Source organism: Balaenoptera borealis, assembly GCF_965194805.1.
Source record: "Balaenoptera borealis genome assembly, chromosome: 7".
Taxonomy (NCBI): domain Eukaryota; kingdom Metazoa; phylum Chordata; class Mammalia; order Artiodactyla; family Balaenopteridae; genus Balaenoptera; species Balaenoptera borealis.
The window spans coordinates 99,813,891-99,834,529 of record NC_138864.1 but is presented as its reverse complement, the minus strand read 5'-3'; the positions used below and the strand labels follow the sequence as shown (position 1 = coordinate 99,834,529).

Below are 20,639 nucleotides of genomic sequence, written 5' to 3'. Positions count from 1 at the left end.
AGTACTGAAAAGCACAGCGCGGTCTGTTACCCTAACTTTTTATACATAGCTATCCACAGGGGCACATAGTTCTTTCCAGCACTGCTAACTAGCCTGCAAATAACATAAAAGAGAATGATTGCATTCACATGGAGCTTGAGACCAGTCTGGAGAGTGTGGCCAAAATAAAAGAATATACAGAGAGAATGAGAAATATTAGATTCTTAGTCTACGCTGGATAAGAAAATATGACAAGCCCAAAAGGAGCTGACAGCAAGGGAGAATGTGGGAATGAAAATTATGATTTTTTTTTTTCCTGCTTCCATTTCAGTTATTTCTTGACTTTACCAAAACTATGGCTTTTCAAAATTCCACACCTGGTTATACCCAAACACTGAGCCAGCCACACTGATGGGGGGTGGGGGGGTGGGGGGGGTGGTCCTCTCCTCTGATCACCTGTTTTCAATTAAGTCATGGCAACAGAATTTCAATTTTATGATCATCTCATTTCTTACCTGTTGTCATGATTCACTACTGTAGGACCTGTGGTCATTCAAAATATTCATCTAGGATGTAGGATTGCCATTACAATGTCTTAAGATGTTTTGTTTATAAAGATAGAGCCTACTATTTGCTGTCATCCTTAAAGTAGCTACTCTCAGCAGTGTAATTATAGTTTGTATGATGTTAACGGCGTACCTCTGGGAGCACACATTATTTCATGGCTTTGTAAAAAACGTTATAATTATATAATCACCAGGGATGGCATTCCGTCTGCTCAGGGAGCGTATAACATCTCAGCAGTTTTCCATTAGAGCATCACTGATATGGAGTTGGCACAAAAAATAAGGTGCCCCCCCTCAGTTCAAGGTTAACACATAGGAATCACAGAATTCATACTCCCATTGAGACTGGTTTGCCCTTTCTCATAACTTTTCCTCATCTAAATGAGTTATTTGATATCCTAGGAGCTCTTACCTCTAAAATATAACATTTTAAAAGCTCCTTACTGTACCAATTTAGGAAAAACAAAAACACAATGTTCTCCAAGTAGCTAAGTACAAAGTAATTATGCAAATTTGCTGAAGTGATAGAGATATTTTCATTTATTGTAAGAAATTTTCATGGAGGATTTAGAAATACTATTAAGTAGAAGTTCCTCAGAAATTACAAATAATGATAAAAATTGATAAAGGTGTGGTTTCTGCTGCATGAATTTCCTACTAGAAGATACATGTATGCCAGTGAGCTTCAATAAACAAGCAAGCAAGGCAGAGAGGGTCAATTCTTGGTTGTTTGGATGGATAAAGTTTAAGAAGAATGATTAAGTTTACCAGGATATTGACTTGATGATTTTTCCATTCCTTCCAAAATATGTCTTAATATTATTCATTTGAACATATTTTGGATACTTGCAAAAACTAAAGAATATTATAGTTTACAAAAGGTATATCTAATATATAAAATGTTATGAGTTCTCTCTAGAATATTTCTAATTAAAGTTACTAAAGCAAAATAAAAAGTCCCTTAAAGCATATTTGTCTATATCAAATAAGCATCTCGTTAGTACATGATTCTTTATGTGTATGTGTGTGTATACACATTTATGCAACGGACATCGTATGCAAAGGACCACACATTATCTAAAATAAACCTCAGGGAATGGCAAGTGTCTGGGCTTTATCTTTTCCATTAGAACTTAGGGAGAAGCCACTTCCAAATCAACCAATGCACTCTAACTTTTGAATTTAAACATTTTATTACTCTAAAAAAGCAATAATAAACTCATTATTTGTTCACATAAATAACATCTTTATCATTAAAAATAACTATACTTTCTAAAATGAATTGAAAGAGTGCCTTTTTGTTTTGCATTTTTGCAAATCTCTTTAATGACCAGTTTAATAGAAAAGAGTTGGATTCTCCTACCTGCTTTTGTATTCAATCTGTTAAGATATGTTCTTTTGGTTGAAACATATGAAGACAATTCCGCCTAACAAAGATATATATTTGGGAAAGGGTGGTGCATTTTAATAGCATTCTCAGATAACTGTGGATATTCTTCTTTGATACTATACCAAATCTTGACTAGCGGCAGTTTCTAAAAGTAGTTGCAAGGTGGAATCTGAAAGCCCATCAATGAAGTTTCCATATTCTCTTACGTTAAAATCCATTCCTCTATTTTGCGCTTTGAATGGATCTTTTGCCCGTGCATAATTTTGTAACATCCTGCACTGAACATTTGTGAAATATAGTTCCCTGAGTTATACTCACTTTTCAAATGCTGCCACATTATATACCATATATATAAAAAAACACATTTTCAACATAGCCCCCACCTTATCATAAAAGTCTCTAAGTATTAGGAAGCTGGAAAACTCATAGTAGTGGCTATGACAGGCTCACCTCACATTTTTGAGCAAATGTCTACCAAACACCCACATCTCAATAATCATAGGAGGCATGTCAATTGTTCTTTCAAAAAAAATGGTATTGCATTGAAAAAAGTGGCTACTTCAGTTTGCCACTTGAGCAAGTGCACAAGTGTTTCTTCTTGAGACAACCAAGAGTATTTTGTTTGAAGCAGAAGTGCTCTGTGAATATTTACCATTTCATCACACAAAATATTTAAATATTAAAACCCTCAAAGGTTGAAATTTAATAAGATTAATAACTTTTACCACTTCCACATTCTTAACTGAAACTGGCTCTTTATTTTTAAACAGTGAAAATGTGGTGATGAAGAATATGAAAATTTGGTATCCCTGCCTTCATTTGTGCTGAGGCATCTCTATTCAGTATTGCTTTTGCAGCATCAGTGCAAATATCAATACTGTGAAAAAGGCAAATACAGTCTTTGAATGGTATTTAGAAGGTGTGACCCCATGGATTTCCTAAGAGTATCTAAGAGACCTCTAGGGGGGTATGGAGCACAATTTGAGCACCCTGCATAAGCTCAAAACCCTTTCTTGAGCTCTAGACCCATATGTTCAAGGGTCCACTAGATGTCTTACAGGCACTGCTCTTTCAAGGATCTTAACTGATTATTGATCATATTTCTTCCTTCTCCCTCAAGCTGTTCCTCTTTCATTTCCTGTCTCTGACACCATCATTACACAAGTCACTCAAGCTAAAGACCTGGGAGTCACTCGTGATTGTTTTTCTCTGTAACCCTTTATATCTAATTAGTCACCAAGTCGGATCTCTTACATTTATTCATTTCCGTCCAACACTATTAAGACTGAGTTAGTTCAAGCCTTTAGCATCTCAAAAAACTGCCCTATAACCAGTTTTCTTCCCCTAATCTCCTTCTCCTCCTATGCATTCTCTACTCTCCTACTAAAGTTAGCCTTTGAAAAAGCAAATTTTGATGATGCAATATGGAGAAACAGAGGCTCTGTGTCACACATACTGCCCTCAATTCCTCCTCTGCCACTTCTCAGCTGAGTGACCTTGGCAAATTACTCAAGCTCTCTCTGTTATACTTTTGCCTTTGTAAAAGACAAAATTAGTAAAAGTATTTATCACATATGGTTGCAAAGAGAGAATGAGATAATTCACACAGAGTGTTATCTAGATGAATTCATAGAGAGTGTTATCACATAGCCTGACATCTAGCGAGTCAGTAATGAATGTCAAGGATTATTATTTTGTCAATTCCCTCCTTAAAATTCTCCCAATTTTATTGTAAACATTATCCGACATGTCTTTCTCACTCCTAGACTATGATCTCCTTGAAGTTAGAAACTTTACCTTATCTTCACTTTATCCCAGGGCATAGCACAGCGTATGAAACATCGTTGATGCTTAATAATTATCAGTTAATGACTGCAAAGTGTTCTCTGAATTATCTACAAGTGTAGACTTCGAATTTTTTGTCATATGTCTCAATTCTTGAAGATTCTACCTAATTACCAGATGAAAATATACTGTAATATATAAACACATACAAGCTAAGTTATATACTAGGATTGACCTGCTGACACATCATCCTCAATTGGCAAAATCCTAAGCCATTTTTAAAACACATGTCTTCTAAAAACTTGTAAGAGCAAGTCTTAACATGCCCATTGATTGGCTTGAGGAAGGGTAGGGTGGGTCTATAAAACTCATTAAATTGTATGTAATTTTTAGTGAATATCATGTATGCATGTTGGAGAGAAGAATGTCTTTTGCTTTCTTCACATTCTCAAATGAGGTCTATGAACCAGACAAGGTTAATAACCACTGATACAGAAGATGACAGAGAATATGGTACCAGGAGTTGGCTGGGTCCATGGCAGACAGGTGGAGATATATTTTTCAGCATGAAACTTTTTGGAATATATCAGATCATACAATGAAGACAACTGCCTACCAAGTGTATATTTATCTAAACTTTGAAAATTAAAGTCATGAAATCCACAACCCTGAATGCAAGTACCTGACCTCTAAACAAGAGCCAATAAATAAGATCATTAAATCACAGTGTCAATTTTGCTACATGCTTCTTCACGGTCTACCTTGTGTTTGTTGCCAACACTGCAGGGGGCGTAGAGAGAGTCTGTGATAATCATAATCTTGGATTTTGTTTGTTTGTGTGTGTGTCTATGTGTGTATGCATTCTCCCAATTTTTTAGGTAATCCAATTTAAACTAATGAGTAAATTTTAAAAAGTATACATATGATACAGAATATATATAACATGATATGATATGTACTATGAATATACATTTAAAAACAACATATGTAACATAAAATGTAAACTGTAATAGGCAATATAAAATAAAGTTTATATGATATGTAATGTATAATACATAAAAATGTTTTCTAAAAAATTATGGCTTTTCCATCATAATAATTTGCATATTTGATATAGCTAATTCACAAGATTTTTATATAAAATATAATTTGAAGCCATTACTCTCTATCAATAATAAAAAGCCATTTTTTAAAATAACTACATTTAAATATCTTTACAACAACATTTACTAGGGATATACCAGTTTAAGGTAGATTTTTATTTGATTCATTTTTGTGGTGTTACAAGTTTATGTGATTTAACAGTTAAATACATATAGTGGACCTGGGTGTATATTGCTTAAACCAGTATTTGTCAAAATATAAGTATGATTGGGACCACAATTTAGGACTTGACAATTAATTTTACTTGCAGTATATTTTAAAAGGTGTTCAGCTACAGGCTATCATGTGAATAGAAATCTGTCCCTAAGTTGAGATTTCCTAAGGAGTTGAGGTAAGAAATAACATGGACATATTATAAACATAAACATTCTGAAATCAAACACACTGATTAAAAATTCACAGGATTGTCTCTAAATTATCTAATAAAATAGTCATCATGCTGAAATAATCATTATCAACTTTTCTACGTTTATTATCTGTTCTTGTCTGCTGCAGAAAAATTAGAAAATTAAATGCAAAATCATTCCATTACTGCACTGTTAAAGCTGTAAATTTAAAAACAAATCAGAGAATATGAAAGTTAAGATCCTCTTAGTAACATTAACTTGTCCGACATTGATTATATATAATTCCACTATTGCTGGTTAGTGTTCTAAATGTTTATTATAAGGCATAAGAAATGTAAAGAAATTAATGTTGTTATTAAAACTCTAACTTTTCACTCTCTTGAGTTATGAAGGTTGAAATCTGCAATCTTAACATTGTATTAGCATGAGATTCTGCAATTTAATGAAATAAACTGGTTGAGAAAATGAACTATGCTCACTCAATAAAAATGATGTCTGTTTTCTTGAATGGAACACTTAGAGCACCTCATTTAATGGTAACAGATGAAAACTTTAATAATTTAGTAGTTTTTATAAACACTGATAAAGTAACCTCATAAAACGATATTATTGTATATACCTGCAAAATCTGTAAAATCATGTTATATCAAGTTATCAAAATTCTTATCCATTAAATAATGGAGACAAATTCATATACAATATAGTGTTATCTACCTGTCAAATATATAATTAATTATATTAATAATTATAATTAATAATATTAATTCAATTACTGTTATCGCATTTGTAAAGGAACTAAAAAAGCACTTGATGGAAGGAATAATAAATAACATTAAGATCCCATTGTTCTTATGAAGTCTGTAATGAACTACAGACTAAAAGGAATAAAAGACAGAAAAACAATAACATAAATGATAAATAAAATTTAAAATAAAAAATAATAATAAAATTAAACCCCCTAAGAGGGCCAGAGTCTTTGCAGGGTTTGTTCAGTGATACATAAAGTATATAGAACAGTATCTGGGCTATAATAGCTGCTCAGAAACATTTGTTGAATAAATTAACTTGGATGGTACCTTCAATAATACAGAAGTTCAAAAGCTCCTCTTTATAGATAGTGAGAGTCCTTGAGAAAGGTTTAACAGCAGGGCAAATTTGAGTAACCAGCATAGCAACTATGCACTCCAAAAAAAAAAAAAAAGACCAACAAAATCAAGTATTTCCACAATGAAAATCCATCCAAGGATACTATCTGAGACTAGTGGCTGCACTTCAGGCTATTTTACTCATAGTTACCTCATGGGGATGAACATCGAAGGTAGGTGCATTAAATTCAGAAAGACACTATTAAAATGATCACATTCCCTAGGAAAGCATCATGTGTATGGGGTGGGGGAGTAGCTCATACATGATACAGTGATGGTGGTGTTGGTGATGATGGTGGTGATGATGATGGTCTCATATTTCCCACACCACTTGAGATGTTCATCTAATTAATCCCTGAGAAGCATCAGGAAAGCGTGGTGAGTCTTCCTTAGGTGGATGCAAAAGGACAAAATTAAATCTCTTAAGAGGATTGAGAAAGAGGTAATGGCAAGTAGTATAAGCCTCCTATAAATGGGAGACATGGTGAGATGTTAACAGAGTGGAATGATACCCATTCTAGAGTGGGTCAATTAAAATTATTCTTTGGAACCTACAGCACAAATATATATGTCAACTTGTTTGTTCACATATTCAACAAATATTTATTGAGTATTTGGTATATTATTATGGGCCCTCTAGGCAGGCTATGCATGTTCAAGTCCTACTCTACTGCCAGTGATATGCCGATGAGTAAGGCATGGCATCTGCCTTCTAAGGATATTATAATAAACTACAGGAATTAAGAAGCAACAGTTAATACACACAAACTCAGACATATACAATCTTATATTTCTAAGAAGTACAGATATGATTAATCCCTAAACATACTTTTAATAATGGCTAAAGCACATCTATTAAGGTGCAGCAAGATAGGACCCTGTCACTTTGGTCTTTCATATTCTTTGTTAGAAAGAATGCTGGATCTAGGGGACTGCATTTACTCACAATGAGGTTGTGAGGTATGTTTTGATCAGGTTTTATGGAGGATAGAGCAGGCTGGCTGCTCTGATCTCTGTTTATGTCAGAGGAACTATGTCTCAGCTACCTTGCATGTACACAAATGGTTAGTGCTAAACTCCTGACTCAGATAAGACCTGACCTTTATCTCGCAAGATATTTATTATCTTTGTCAAGGCACATGAGCCCACTTTGTTTGGTTCTAAATTGATAGCCTTTTCAATCTTTTAATATCATTTGAACAACAAAATAATCATTAGAGGCTTTAGTAACACAATCAGCAATGGCTTCTTAAAGTTCGATTCAGAAAGACCTCCAAGAGCTGCCAGCATCCCCAGAAGCCGTGCCTCTGTTAGCCCGTTTAGGGAGGTGTCTTAGTCTGTTCAGGCTGCTATAACCAAATACCACAGACGGGGTGGTATTATTACAACAAAAATTTATTTCTCACAGTTCACTCGTTATCTGGTGAGAGCCTGCCTTCTGGTTCAGAGATGGCACCTTCTAGATGTAACCTCACGTGGTGGAAGGGGCAAACTAGTTCTTCGGGGTATCTTTTTATAAGGGCTCTGCCATCAAGATCTAATCACCTCCCAAATGCCCCACCTCCTAATACCAATCCCCTTGAGAGTTAGGATTCCAACAGAGGAATTCTGGGGAGGGGGGGACACAAACATTCAATCCATAACAGGAGGAAAACTGTGGCCAGACTCATCTGTAACAATCACTTCATTCTGTAGAATGGTGGTGTGTAGGACACCTAAGAGAAATCTTCCCCATGTTTGAAATCAAAGAGGCAGCATTATAGTGTTCAATAATTTCCTATTTATCTTCATGTAGAAAATGTACTTTTTAGTGTCAAACATGAGAGCTTCCTTCTTGAGCTTACTCAGCTCCTTAATGCAGTTGCTGCTGAGTTTGCAAATCCACATAAGTGAAGGGCCCAGATGCAGAAGTTAAAAAGCTGGGTAAGAATGAGGCCTCTAAAAAAAAAAAAAAAGAATGAGGCCTCTTTGGGCTTCCCTGGTGGCGCAGTGGTTAAGAATCTGCCTGCCAATGCAGAGGACATGGGTTCGAGCCCTGGTCTGGGAAGATCCCACATGCCGCGGAGCGACTAAGCCCGTGAGCCACAACCACTGAGCCCGCGCGTCTGGAGCCTGTGCTCCACAACAAGAGAAGCCGCGATAGTGAGAGGCCCGCGCACCGTGATTAAGAGTGGCCCCTGCTCGCCGCAACTAGAGAAAGCCCTCGCACAGAAACGAAGACCCAACACAGCCAAAAAATAAATATAAATAAATAAATTAATTAAAAAAAAAAAAAAGAATGAGGCCTCTTTGTTTTCACAACTGTATATACACAGCCCAAAACCTGTTAGGACTACTTGAGTATTTTAAGGGCAGGAAGACCCTGATAATGAGTTTAAGAACTATTTATTGGAAGACCAATAAAAAGGCTTGGAAAATCTTCAAAGCAACAGATCATATAGATGCTAGATAACATTTTTGAGTTTAAACCCTCTTAGAAACAACTTATTCAAAACAATGTAAAGATTTGGACTTAACTACTTGAGTAAATGTCACTCATACTATAGTTTCAATGAAAAATAGTCATGGGACACTGAAGGCCACAAACATATTTCATCCAGTTTTACTGCCTCACATTTCCCCACTGAACTATGTCTTTGAGGGAAAGAACTATGTAGGAAATAACCTCTCATATCCTCCTCTTTTTCCAGAGCAGAGCAAAAATAGCACTTAGCACGTACAACAGAAATGACAGCTCTAATTAATAATGCTCATATCAGTCAGTGAAATATCTAAAAGAAGTTTCTCTCACATTTTCATCAAGACAGTGTGCTAGATTACATAATAGAGAGACCAAGGCACCAGTCAGGCAGGAGCAGTATAAAGAAATTTAGAGAGAGAAAGACAGAAACAGAGAAGAAGAGAGATTGAGAAAGAGAGATGAGAAAAAGAGAGATAAAGGCAGAAAATTCTGAAGAAACTACTTACTTTCATAATAAATATACATTTTTCTCATATTTGGAAAAGTTAAAATTTTACAGTTGAAATTATCTTTTCATTCTTATTAAATATGGCATGGGGCAACATAATCTGTTCTGGGTTTATGGACTTGAAAGCCATAATCTCAGCCTTGTCAAGAGAAGCATTAACAACTAATATTTTAAAATAGAATTAATTAGTGACTCACACTCTCATTTTCCTTCCAGGACAAAGACTCTTCTTCCCTATTCCATTAACATCTCAACTACTGGATTTCCTCTGATTTTTTTCAAAAAACATTTTGAGTGACACAATCAACAGAGTGAAAAGGCAACCTAAAGAATGGTGGAAAATATTTGCAAATCATATATCTAAAGCTGTTAATATTTAGAATATATAGAGAACTAAAACCAACAACAACAAAAACCCCAAATAACTCAATTAAAAAATGGGCAAAGAACTTGAATCGACATTTTTTTCACAGAAGATTACAAATATGAAAACATGGAGCATATGAAAACATGCTCAACATCACTAATTGTTGGAAAAATGCAAACCAAAACCACAATGAGATACCACTTATATCCGTCAGGATGGCTACGATCAGAAAAACATAAAATAATCAATGTTAGGGAGAATGTGGAGAAATTGGAACTCTTCTGCACTGCTAGTGGAAATGTAAAATGGTGCAGCCACTATGGAAAACAGTATAGTGATTCTTCAAAAAATTAAAAATAGAATTACCATATATCCAGCAATTCCATTTCTGGGTATATATCCAAATGAACTGAAAGTAGGGTCTCTAAGAGATATCTGTACATGTATGTTCATAGCAGCAATATTCATACCAGTTAAAAGGTAGAAATGTCCATGGATGTATGAATGGTTAAATAAAATGTGGTATATACATACAATAGAATATTATTCGGCCTTTAAAGGAAGGAGATTCTGACCACATGGCTGAACTTTGAGGACATTATGCTACGAGAAATAAGCCAATAAAAAATATTGTATGATTCCACTTACATGAGAGACCTAGAGTAGTCAAATTCATAGAAAGTAGAATGGTAGTTGCCAGGGAATGGAGGAGAGGAAAACTGGGAGTTGTTGTTGTTGTTTAAATTTTTTAAATTTATTTTTTTATACAGCAGGTTCTTATTAGTTATCTGTTTTATACATATTAGTGTATATACGTCAATCCCAATCTCCCAATTCATCCCACCACCACCACCCCCCCGCCACTTTCCCCCGTTGGTGTCCATAAGTTTGTTCTCTACATGTGTCTCTATTTCTGCTCTGCAAACTGGTTCATCTGTACCATTTTTCTAGATTCCACATATATGTGTTAATATACGATATTTGTTTTTCTCTTTCTGACTTACTTCACTCTGTATGACAGTCTCTAGATCCATCCACGTCTCTACAAATGACCCAATTTCGTTCCTTTTTATGGCTGGGTAATATTCCATTGTATATATGTACCACGTCTTCTTTACCCATTCGTCTGTCGATGGGCATTTAGCAGGAGTTGTTTAATGGATATAGAGTTTGTTTTGCAGGATGAAAAGGTTCTGGAGATTGGCTGTGCAATAATTTAAATATATTTAACAATACTGAATTACACACTTAAAAATGGTTAAGATGATAAATTTAATATGTATTGTACCACAATTAAAAATAATCCAGACTTTAGTAAAAAAAAAAGTTTGGAATGTCTCAATCTTACAATTTATGTGGCAGAAAAGCATACTGCCAGGTGAAAAATATATGACCAACTATGTTCAAATAGGGTCGAAGGGATCGATCAAATGCTCATTCCTCAAATTTTAGTACTTTTTATCCAGCCAGTTCTCCTAAATTTTAAGCATCTGAACTATACTGTTTTCATTCTCCAAAGATTCTCTCAGAAATATCTGCATAAAATTATGCATTTTTTAAGATAAGAGAAAGTTCTGCTCATTTCTCTTTTAATCTGTGATCTATTCATACTTTAAGAGCAATTCAACAGTTCTTACCCTGTGGGGGGTCTTCTCTCTATGACTGTGCTGAACACTCTTTCCTGTGGGCTACCATTATGGAGTACAAGTAACTCATTTATTGAGTTTACTGCCCAATTACCTTTTTACTATCTGTGAGCTCCTTAAGGGTAAGGATGCTTCCCCTTCAGCTATGTGTCCCAAGAACTCAGCAGAGAACCAGGCAAGAAATAAAAGTGTAGTATTTATTTACGGGATAATGGTGAAGCTAACTCTTGTAAAACCATCTTATTAAATAATTGAGAAATTAGTTCCTCTTAGAGATCAGAACTATGGGGGGGGATAAAAGTCCACTTGCTCCTTCATTTTACTAAATATTATTTTACCAAAAAATAAAATATAATTTTGTTTTTCTTTTTTGATTTGAATGTCAAGAAACAAAATGCCAAAAGTTTGTCCTAAATAAAAGTTTACCCCTAGCATTAGTAACCTAGTATGAGTAATCTGGTATTATTACACCAATATCGCATCCTGTCTTATCCTTGCATCCATGCTACTGTAACATTATCTTGTTATAAACTATCTCAAGTCTATTTTGGAAGGAAGTGAGATATGATTAAAATATGTAAAATATGCAATATAAGGCTAAATATGAAGGTGCTGCTTCAAAGTTGTCTTTAGTTTCTTTTCTTTGTTCCATGAATAATGTCTCCCACATTTCCGTAGAATCCTAAACAGCTGCGCTCTCATTACTGCAATATCTGTTCTTATATGCTTTATCTTGTCTGGTTCAGTTCTGAGTAGGCGGTATAGTCTGTTCTCCATAATTTGTTTTCTAATGTATATCCACTTGTGTGTCATATTAGTTATTCTATTTTTCCTTAAACTGCAGCTAAATTAAGCTATTTTTCAAAGTAATAGGACAACCTAATGAAGACCCTTTCTATGTAAGATATGCACACTTTAGTTGGTATAATTAAGACAATAGAAAATATGATTTCCTTCATAACAATCTTAAACTGCAGAATTTAGGAGATCTATATCTAGATTTAGATTTAGGATAAACTGTGATGCTTTAGAAAAGTCTTTTGACTCCTTAGGACTAGATTACCTCAAAAGTTCTTTCCAAGTCTAAAATTATGGATCTATCAGTTATGTCTAGAATGATAGTTGAGGTGCTAAGCCCTTGCCTGGAAATAAGCATAAGTACTCATCAGTTTATACAATGCTTTCTATAAAAAGAAGCTACCCTGAATATCATGTTAAAATAGTTCTTTATTCAGATTAACATAAAATAAAAAATTCAAACTGTAGAATGGCAGATTATGCTTGCATTTGCTATGAACTTCTTAATTAAGTATATTGTCAACATTATACTACTTTCAATACAACATAGTTGCAAATATGGCTTCTCAATAATCACACAATTTCTCACCTTGGTATCCAGTACAGACATTAGTCTGGTCCAACTTACATACTCAATCAATATATGAGGATTTCTTATGCCTTAGTAAGTAAAGCCGATTTCCCCCTCAGACTAATTTCATCGCTGAAATATACTGCAAGTTTATTCCTACTCTCACTGTTATTTGCTCCTTGAAAAACATATCAGACCCTTTCCTGACAAACCAAATACCCTGAGTTTTGCAAGGCCTACCTGGATCGTTCATATCTTCTGTGAAGCATTTATCGGGCTATCTAGTACTCAGACAGCTTAAAATGACCTATCCATTTTCTACATTTTTGTAGTACCACAGAATTCATACCTAACTTCTAATTTAACATCTAGTAATACATCAACTCCAGAATAGAGCAGCTAATTCATCCACAAGCACATATCCTACTTCTTGCCACACGTTTAGACTGCATTGCCCAACCTCTTTGCATCTGGGTGAACCTTATGACTAGTTCTGGCCAATGCCATGTGGGCAAATACAACGTTCAACTACTCTGCCGCCTGGCCTATAAAACTTTTAAAATCTTTCATGCACTTTCCTCCTTTGTACTTTTCTTCTGGCTGTACACAGAGGATTCAATAAGGATTATAAGCTTCTAGGTGATCACAAAGGCCCTAAGTACCTCCATGAATGAAGGGATGGAATGAAGCTCCCCCCTCTGCCCCAATATACAACTTTATATGGTATCCTTGTTTTTCTTGGGTCGTTTTTTACTTCCCTCATTGACCATAAATGACTGAGAATATATCTCAATGCTTTTTGAAATTCTGTATATAAGCAAATACAATTAATAACATTCATTCAACATGAGCATATTTTAATAGAAAATGCATACTGTCTTTAGATTTATACTATCATCGTTCAATAATATGCATTCCATATTCATAAAATATTCTAAATATTTAATTATTTTTAAAAACTGCATACTATTCAATGATCATGCTAATCATATATCTGCATAATTTTAAAAAGTAAAACAAAAAATTAACACTTTAGTATTCACTATGAAAGAGAATAATGGCCAGATTTTCTTCTGATTGTTGTTCTCTGTAGGTGCTATAATAAGTAATATAAAGCTAGAAATTGAAAAAGGAAAATCTGTAAGAGTCCATGAACACATTCTCAAGTCACTGAAATAACACACAGTTGGTGTATGAATGAGTTCATGAATCATTTATCAGTGGTGACAGAAATAGAAATTATTTCCCTCAGAAGTCTATCTTTGTTACAGTACCCTGTAAATATGTTCAATATTTGAATCTGTACTTTTAGGGAGGGAACTAACATTAATTGAAGGCTTATTCTGTGCCAGGTGCTTTACATAAATCATTGTACTTACCCCTCACAACAACTCCTTGAGGTAGTTATTTTTATCCCCATTGCAGAGATGAAATACCTTAATGAAGAAGGAATGCACCTCACAAATGGCAGAGCCCTGACTGGAACCCACACCTGCCTTATTCTTTCATACTTTTTCTCTCTAACACAGAATTCTCTCTAGCATCTCTCATCTATGTACTTTTTCACGACACTTTGTGTTTAAAGTACTTTACTTCTCTATTCTAAATATCAACATAAAAGTTCAAACAGTTATAATTATTTAGTGAGTTTCAACACTATGCTAGACAGAATAAAGTTTTTAAACTCATGTAAGAGTTCGCCTTTTATGAAAGGTCACAGTGAAAGATGTCCACTTCCATTATAGATGATCCTTTCTATACCATTTTTCTCCTCTCCTCCCTGTAAATCCTGGCTCTTAATCTCCTGTCATCAGTTTATATTGCTCATTTTCTTCATTGTTGAAGTCACTTAATGACCTTGCAATTAACTCCTCCAAGTTTCCCAACTATTTTAGCTCTGGCCTAACAGTCACTCTTTCCAACATGACTTTTTTTTTTTCCTTTTTCTTTTTTTAGGCAAGTCAGCTGACAGCTTCATTGCATTGGGGAAGTGGATAGATCGCTCAGGAGCTCTTGGTGGGGCGAGTCCGCTTTCTCTTCGCCATCACAGGCTTCTGGCTGCGCAGGCCTGCGCTGGCTCTGCGGATGGCGGCCACGTGAAAATCCGGGCGGTACGTGTTCTTTCGGATCACGTGCCGGATGCTGCTGAGGGTCGCCCGGGCGTTCTTGTTGATGGTGGTCCGCATGTAGGAAGCGGCTACCTTTCGCTGGCTGGATCTCCGCTTCATGACCACCACGACCCCTTTGCCGTCTGCCGCCGGCTCCACGCCCACAGTCCGGCGGTGAACGAACCTGTTGTAGCGGAAGGAGCTGCGGGCCTTCAGGTTATTGGGCTCGGTGCTACACGTCTGCTTGCTTCTCTTGATCAAGAAGCTGGAGCAGTTCCACCTGATCATCCATTGCAGATGCGCTGACATGGCGGCAGCTCCTCGCGTGGCGGCGGCCGGATACGCTCCAACATGACTCTTGATTTAATTGACAACTTCAATATATACATATATGATCCTTCCTGACCTGTGGCCTCTTGATTGCTTAATCTCCTTCCCTCTAAATATCTTGTCCTCCCTATTATCTCAGCCAATTAACTGCCTGGCCATTTCTAGACCTATTCATTGTTAGTAATGCCCTTACTTTCACAATTCTGTTTCATGCAACCTCAGTTCTCTGACCATCATCTCCTCTCTTTCCAGCTCATTTGCTCCAGTATCTCAACCCTAACAGTCATATGCCCACTGGGACCTTCAGTCTATTGAAGGAAACACATCTCAGTCCGTCAACTCCCTTCACTAGGCAAAATTACAGTTCTGCTTGGATTTAACTCTCTTCAACACCCACACTTGTACAGCTAAATATGCATGTAGAAACACACAGCAACTCTGAATGATCTCACTTCAAAAATTCAATTTGAAAAAGTGTTGGAGGACTCTGAAGGCTGCCCACAATCATACTATATTTCACTAGTACATGTACTTTCCACTCTCCTTGAGGACGATTTCATACCTTCTCCTTTCTTCTTAAATTTCTAACACCTCCATCCTAATACTCCCAGTCGATGGCTTTGCTTTGTCTCCACTGAGAAAACTGAAGCAACTAAAAGGAATCTCCAGAAACTCTCACAGCGACATGTATTCACCCACAATTGAACCCGTATACTTTGCTTCCTCTCAAGTTTCTGGAGATAATGATTATTTACTCCTGTCTAAAACCTTCCCTTGTGCACTAAATACAATTTCCATCACCTATCCAAGAAACTGCACAATGGAATTGATTCCCTTTTCTCTGCATTATTAATTTTTTATTATGTAGTAGAGAAAATCACCACCAGCAAAAATGTTATTTTTCTCCCATTTTAAAAGAATCATCTTTTAAACCCCATTTCACCTACCAGCTATAACTGATTATCTTCTCCCTTCTGCAGCAAAATATCTTCAGATATTTGACTATACCCAGTAATATCAATTCCATTTCTCCTAATGCTCCTTAATCCTCTCCAGTCAGATTTTCCCCCTGATCATTACACCAAAACTATTCATGTCAAGATCACCAATTACCTCCAAATTGCTAAATCCAATGGTCACTTTTCAGTTATCATACTTATCAACATCAAGTATATTGTCCTTGACATATTTTCTTCACTTTGCTTCCATGATTCCACACTCTTGATTCTCTTCTAACAATATTATTTTTACATCTCAACCTTCTTTGTTGGTTTCTCCTGCTCTTCCAGACCTCTTAATGTTGGAGTTCCCTAGATCTCAGTCCTTTATTCTCTCCCTCTCCTCTGTCTGCATCCACTACACCGTGGCCTCAATCAGCATATACATTTTAATAACAGCAACAATGTCACCCAAATTTAAACTTCTTGCCCAGACATGTTTTCTGAACTTCAAACTCCTATACACAACTGCCTACCTGCCAGATGCATTGAGTTGCCAAATAGATATCTCCAACTGACTTGTCCAAAACTGAACTTCTCATTCCCTTCCTCCTGCAAACCTATTCCACTCAGTCTGTTTTGTTTTTTCATTTAAATGGATGACCCATCCTTTCAGTTGCTTTCAGACAAAAATCTCGGCTTCATTCCAGATTTTTCCCTTCTCACATCCATATCCAATTTTTGGGAAATCCTGTTGTAATATCTTAAAATATATCCAGAACCTAATCATTTCTCACAATTCTCATTGCTACCACCTTGATACCAAGCCATGATTATTATTCCAGTGATTACTGAAATCATCTCTTAACTGGTTTTCCTGCTTCCATCTATGTGCAAATGATTTCAACAAAACAGCCAGTGATCCTTGTCAAATCTAAATCATATCAAATCTCTCCTCTGCTCCAAACCCTCTACCAGTTCCTCTTCTTAGAGTGAAACTCAAGCCATTACAAGCACCAACAAGGCACTATAGTGACTGCAAGATGAGGCTCCACTTCCTTTCTGATCTAATTGTTCCCTCACTCATTCACCTCCAGCCACCTGAACTCCTTACTGAACACGCCAGACATACTTATGCTCTAAAGGCTTTCACTAGCATAACTCTTTCTTGGGATGCTGTCCTCCAGATATGTGCTTGCCTATGGCCCTGAACTACATCAAGTCTTTGCTCAGATAACATTTTCTCAATGACATCAATTTTCACCATTTAAGTGAAAAATGCAACCCGACCCCCTTCTCCTTAGCTCTGCTTTGTTTTCTATAGCATTTATTACTTTCTCTTATCTAAATATTTTGTGTGTGTCTGTGTGTATGTGTGTTCCCCTAATGTAACCCTAGTGCCTAGAATAGTAAACACATGGTATGTGCTCAATTAATATATAAAATAATAAATGGATCAAATAATGAAGTATAAGCTTATCAAACCTACACCCTACACACACACACACACACAAACACACAGAGCTCTAAAGAGAATTGGAAATTTATCCTTTATAATTGAAATATGATGATAATATACATCTAAATGATAATTAATAATTCTATATACAGAATAATAGAGTCTCAAAATTGTGAAGAACCTTAAAGCTCATATAATCCAGTCACGTATGCGATGTTTATGTTTCTTCTACATGTTTTCCCATAATAATTTTCTAGTCTATTCCTGAATACTGCAGTAATGGAGGACCTTTTGCATAGTTTGCAATGAGACAACTGAAATTCAAGGTTAGTTAATGTTGCCTGATATTTTACAGCAATTAAAGACAGTAGGAATGATAGAATCTGAAACCAGGTCTCTTGCCTACTAGTGCCCTTCATTACACTCAACTCTGTATAGAAAACCTTTAGTGCATTTAAATATATGTTTACTGAATAGACCAAATGACTTCTTTAAAACTGGCAGTTATAAAATTTTTATGTAATTGCAGTCAATTTAAAAACATTATCAAGAGTCTATATATGTAGATAACCCTCAAAAAAAAACTTGAAAAACACTCACTCATTTTAAAATTGAAATTATTTTGTAAGTTTTCTCATTATCAGGCAATGAGGTTGATAAAACAGTAGCATCAAGTGATACTAAGCCTAGGGAAAGAGAATTCACAAAATATCTGAGGTACAGAATTCCACTGGTAACTTCAAAACACCACTATACTACGCTCTAAGAAATCTGCCTTCACGTTAGAAAGAGGAAGACAAAAATGAAAGCAAGAACAGAAATAATGTAGATAAAACAAAGCCCTTTAAAGTTTCCCTCCCAAAATAACTCAAGCAAAGATTGACTATATCACTTAGAAAAGTCACTGTACATTCTAATACTAGGTGAATAGAAAGAGGTACTAAAAAGAAACAAAACCCACAGAGTATGTCTGAATTGTGAGTTTTTCATATTTTAATTATGTTTTGGAACTCTGCTCACCGTAGCACGCTGTGATACAAAGGAATAAAAAACTAATAAATTGTAAGAGTCAATGAAATGGTCATAATTAGGATGTCTAAAGACAACACAGCCATCACGAATAACAAAGTGCTCAGTGGTGTCATTAAACTGTTTAAATTTCTAAAGATCTTCCTGTCAGAGTTCTTCTGTAAAGATGTTGTATTTAACAGATAAAGGGACAATTTTCATTACTGTGAGACTCTGAAATGTAAAACAGCTTGACATTTTTGATGCACCATGTCACAGCATATCATGTTCAAATAGACTTTATTCGGTGCAGCTCAATTATATATACTACCAAATGTAAAATAGATAGCTAGTGGGAAGCAGCCACATAGCACAGGGAGATCAGCTCGGTGCTTTGTGACCACCTAGAGGGGTGGGATGGTGAGGGTAGGAGGGAGACACAAGAGGGAAGGGATATGGGGATACATGTATATGTGTAGCTGATTCACTTTCTTATACAGCAGAAACTAACACACCATTGTAAAGCAATTATACTCCAATAAAGATGTTAAAAAAAAAAACTTTTAAAACTTCAAAAGAACATGGTGTCTTAGAATCATTTCTCAGAAGGAGCAAATTCTTGTTACCATGTTAGAAAACAGAAAAACTTTGTTTTTAAAACAAAAACCACACCACATTAAAATATTTGTAAAATGATGCTCTCGAGTATTTTTCCTCCAAAGACTCTATATCTACTCGTGCTCTTGTTTTGTCATTATATACATATTATATACATATATAATATATATATGCATTTGCTTATATATACATTATACACACGTATTTATTAGTTTCTTGGGTCTAGAAAGTTAAAGTTACAGGAATAGGACTTTAGAATTGTAAGGAAATTTACTGGGAATCTATTCCAACCTCCTGATTTTACCAACAGAGGAACAGAAGTGAACAAAATTTAAAAACAAACATATCAACAGAATCCAGGTTAAACAGAATCTCTGATGGACCCTTTTGTTTTATGTCATATACATATTAGGTTTGAAGATCTTTGCTTGAATAGATTAAAAATGACTTCAATTGCAAAGATTACTACCTGCATGGAAAGTCATTCACAATATCCTTCATGTTTTAAATTACTTACCTGCAAAGGTAAAATAAATGTAAGAACCACAGTTGATTTGCCAGGTAAAGAGAAATAATATTATATGCTTGCTCTTATTTCAAAGCTGAAAATGATACTATTTTAAAGATATGGGTCACACCCTGCAGTATGGTAAGTATGTACATTCATGAGGACATCTATTATTTTTCTTTCTTTTCCTTATTATATAAGTTCTACAAAGGAAACAACAACTACAACAAAAAAAGCAGACCAAACCAGTGCTAACAAAATTACTTGCGGTGCATAGTCAGTTGTGACTGTTCATGTGGGAACACAGAGTTTGGGAATGTAAACAAATCCTTGCTGGAGAGAAGATAATTTCTTAGACCAGTGTTTGTTTTGTTTTTTCTATTTTAGTGTTTAGGAGAATCGCCTAGTAATCCTTTTCAAAATACAGATCTAGGCTCTCCTGTCAATCCAACCCCAACCTCCACCTACTTGGAGATTTTAATAAGCATCCTACCTGATACTAAGGCACTGGGTGTATCTGTAAGGTTAAGGGAAACATTCTTCTCATCCTGTCTGCCCTCGACTTTTAGTATACTGATTGTTTCACAAAGGTACTTAATTCGAGAACTGGAATAACTCTAACTGCCTCTAATATAGAGAATTATTTTGGCTTGAGCAAAACTCAGAATCTGAAAGATTTGTATAATTATTTATCCATTTTTAAGAGGAATATTATTGCCACTAAATATATCCCTATGCTACTAAACTGCAGGAAATAGATATAAACATTTTGACCATTCATGGAACCTGATTTCAAAGGTCCTCCTAGGGAAGAAGTTACATAGGCAAGCACATGACAGAATTTGTCAAGGGATCTGGAAATAACTCAAGCTAACATATAAACCACAAAAAAAAAAGTAGGTGGAACTTTCATCTTGGATGACAATATGGACAATTTAGGGGC

General features: G+C 35.4%; 1 protein-coding gene and 1 pseudogene across 2 annotated transcripts in view; both read right to left on the bottom strand.

Annotated features, from left to right (window-relative positions):
* KCND2 (potassium voltage-gated channel subfamily D member 2) overlaps positions 1–20,639 on the bottom strand; it is a 474,136-nt gene that overhangs the window by 390,835 nt on the left and 62,662 nt on the right. The window lies entirely within an intron of this gene.
* On the bottom strand, positions 10,575–17,703 carry LOC309632501 (large ribosomal subunit protein eL28 pseudogene; annotated as a pseudogene). Its single transcript has one exon. The product of its transcript is annotated as a large ribosomal subunit protein eL28 pseudogene (transcript).